We start from the raw sequence: 3,455 nt of genomic DNA on the forward strand, positions 1-3,455 counted from the left end.
GTCTCAGCCATAAACTGTTTTTCTTCACGTAGCTTTAGGTTTTTTGTTCACCTCACAAAGTTTCCACCTTGAGTGAGTTTTGAGTGAAGCAAAATAGAAACAAGCACCTTGCATCAATCCTTCAGGTAGTCCCCAGACAGTTTAGAACAGGCAAACTCAATAATTAGTGCACAGGCCTTTTCTGCTTCCTCTGGAACCAGGGTCCCACAGTGGGAACATGGGCTGTCAATACCACAACTTGAGCTGGGGAGTTAGTGTGATAAGGGCAAAGCCACAAAGCTTTCCTATCATTTTAAAGTTGTCATTTAAAAAGATTCAGCATGATCTTGATTGCTGTAAACCTTCACTTGCTTTCTAGAGTTCTGACAAAGTTGATTCTGACAGTTTTGTTGTTGTTGTTGTTGTTGTTGAGGTTTCTGTGGTGGGACAGACATTTGGAGCTGCCTACTCTGCGGTTTTGTTGACATCATTCCTCTAACTCTTTCATCATATTATGTAGTTTCCCTCTTTGTCCCTGGTAATTTTTTTTCTCTGAAGTCTTTATCTACTTTGTAGTTGACTTATCTTTTCTTCTGCAGTATCTAATCTGCGGTTAGTTTCATCGGGAGTATTTTTTATCTCTGTTATTTATAGAAAGTTCAGTCCGGGTCTTTAAAAATATTTTTTATTTCTCTTCTTATTGAGCTTATTTCTTCCTCTACCTTCTTTTTTGTTTGTTTGTTTGTGATGGAGTTTCATTCTGTCTACCAGGCTGGAGTGCAGTGACACAATCTCGGCTCACTGCAACCTCCTCCTCCTGGGCTCAGGTGATTCTCCTGCCTCATCCTCCAAGTAGCTGGGATTACAGGTGCCTGCCACCATGCCCGGCTAACTTTTTGTATTTTTAGTAGAGACAGGGTCTCATCATGTTGGCCAGGCTGGTCTCCAACACCTGACCTCAAGTGATCCACCCACCTCGGCCTCTCAAAATGCTGGGATTACAAGCGTGAGCCACCACACCTGGCTGTTTCCTTTACCTTCTTGAACATATGAAGAATATTTATAATAGTAAATTTAACATCTACTAAATATATCATCTAGTTCTGTTTCTATTGATTGGTCTTTCTCCTTTTATGGTTTTTATTTTCCTGCATCTTTACATGACTTTTTGTATTAATTGAAAAAAAATCACTGCATAACAAACTGCCACAATCTTAGCACCTTGGCTGGATTCTCTACTAAGGGCTGAAAACAGAGGTGTCAGCTGGCTGAGCTCTTATATGGAGAATCTGGGGAAGAATATGCTTCCAGACTCTTTCAGATTATTGATGGAATTCAGTTCCTTAAACCTACAGAACTGAGGCCTCTTTTCCTGCTGGCTGACAGCCTTGGGTCACTCAGTTTCTCAAGGTCACTTGCATTCCTTGACACTTGGTCCTATCCATCTTCAAGTCAGCAATGGTAGGTTAAATCCTTCTCATGTTTGGAATTTCTCTGAGTTCTTCCTCTGCTTCAAGCCAGAAAAAACTTTTAAGGTCTCAATGTGATAAGATTGGGCACATGAGTATTATCTCTGTTTTGATTAACTCAGTCAACTGATTAGTAATCTGTTTGTTTTTTTGTTTTTGAGATGGAGTCTCGCTCTTTCACCAAGGCTGGCGTACAGTGGAGTGATCTCAGTTCACTGCAACCTCCACCTCCTGGTTCAAGCGATTCTTCTGCCTCAGCCTCCTGAGTAGCTGGGATTACAGGCATGCTCCACCATGCCTGCTAATGTTTGTATTTTTAGTAGAGATGGGGTTTCACCATATTGGCCAGGCTGGTCTCGAACTCCTGGGCTCAACCAATCTGCCCGCCTTGGCCTCCCAAAGTGCTGGGATTACAGGCATGAGCCACCGTGCCCAGTCTAATTAGTAATCTTAATTACATTCTCCCAAATTGCTTTTGCCATATAACTTAACATAATCATGGGCATATTATCAGGTCATATTAACAGTTCTTGAGGTCAGGGCAGGAAGTCTAGTGGAGCCATTTTGGAATTCTGCCCAACGCAATGTTAATATTCAATTGGATGCCAGATATTGCGGCTTTCATGTCGCAGGTGTTCGATTTTTGTATTCCTTTAGAGATTGTTGAGCTTTTTTTCTGGGATGCAGTTAAATTGCTTGGAAACAGTTTGATTCCTTTGAGGCTTATTTTTAAGCTTTGTTAGATGGTGCCCAGAATGGCCTTCAGTTGAGGTCTAATTTGGTCCCGCTACTCAGGCAGTAGCCTTCTGAGGACTCTAATCAATTCCCTGTAAGTTAGGAGGTTTTCAGCTCTTATTGGTGGGAACATGAATTATTTACAGTCCTTTGCGAGCTCTAGCAATTGTTATTCCTGCCCCTTTAAGGTAGTTTTCCTCCAAACTGATCGGTATTCATCTGAAAATTTGAGGAATACCCTCTGCAGATGTTGGGGGCTCTCTCTCCTTGTGCAGCACCATCCTCTCTGAAACACTGTCCTGCTAACTCTAGCTGCCTTGGTCTCCCTGGATTCTCAGCTCCATTTACTCAACTCAGAGTCCTCTGGGCTCCAACTAGGTTCCCCCTTCCTGCACCATGGCCTGGAAACTCTTTCACAATAGTAAGCTGGGAGCAATGGCAGGGCTCACCTAGTTCGTTTCCTTTTACTCAGGGATCACTATACTTCTTTTTCTGATATCCAGTGTCTTGAAAACCAATATTCCATAGTTTCATATATTCTATTTTGTTGTTGTTGTTATTTCAGGCAGGAGGATACGTCTGGTCCCTGGTACTCCATGTTGGCTGGAAACCAAAGTTCTGAATGTCATGTAAATGAAACCATAGGGTAGGTACTCTTCTGTATCTGACTTCCTTTGTGAGTAGCAGCATGCTATGGTTTGAATGTTTGTCCCCTCCCAAACCCTTGTTGAAATTTAATTGCCATTGTAAATTATTTAAGTGGTAAGACCTTTAAGAGGTGATTAAACCATGAGTGCTCTGCCCTCATGAATGGATTAATATCTTTATCATGGGAGTGGGTGTCTTATTTTCAGAGTGGGTTCCTTATAAAAAAGCAAGTTTGGTCTCTCTCTCTCTCTTTCTCTACCCCCCAACTTTCTCCCTCTGTCATCCCTTCTCCTTGCCCTTCCTCCATTTGATGACACAGCAAGAAGGCCTTCACTAGATACCAGAGCCTTGATCTTGGCCTTCCCAGCTCCAGAACTGTGAGAAAATAAATTTCTATTCTTTATAAATTACCCAGTCCCAGGTATTTTGTTATAGCAGTCTGTTAAAACACACTAAGACACAGCAATTTATTCTCTTTAAAGTTGCTAATAGTATTCCACTGCATAAATATTTTCTCATTTTTTAAATGGCTGCATAGAATTTCATTGTATGGATGTATCACAACTTATCTAACTGGTTTCCTATTGATTTACATTTAGAGATTATTTCTTTTTTAACTTTGCT

The sequence above is a fragment of the Papio anubis genome, chromosome X (genome assembly GCF_008728515.1).
Source record: "Papio anubis isolate 15944 chromosome X, Panubis1.0, whole genome shotgun sequence".
In the NCBI taxonomy this organism is placed as follows: Eukaryota; Metazoa; Chordata; class Mammalia; order Primates; family Cercopithecidae; genus Papio; species Papio anubis.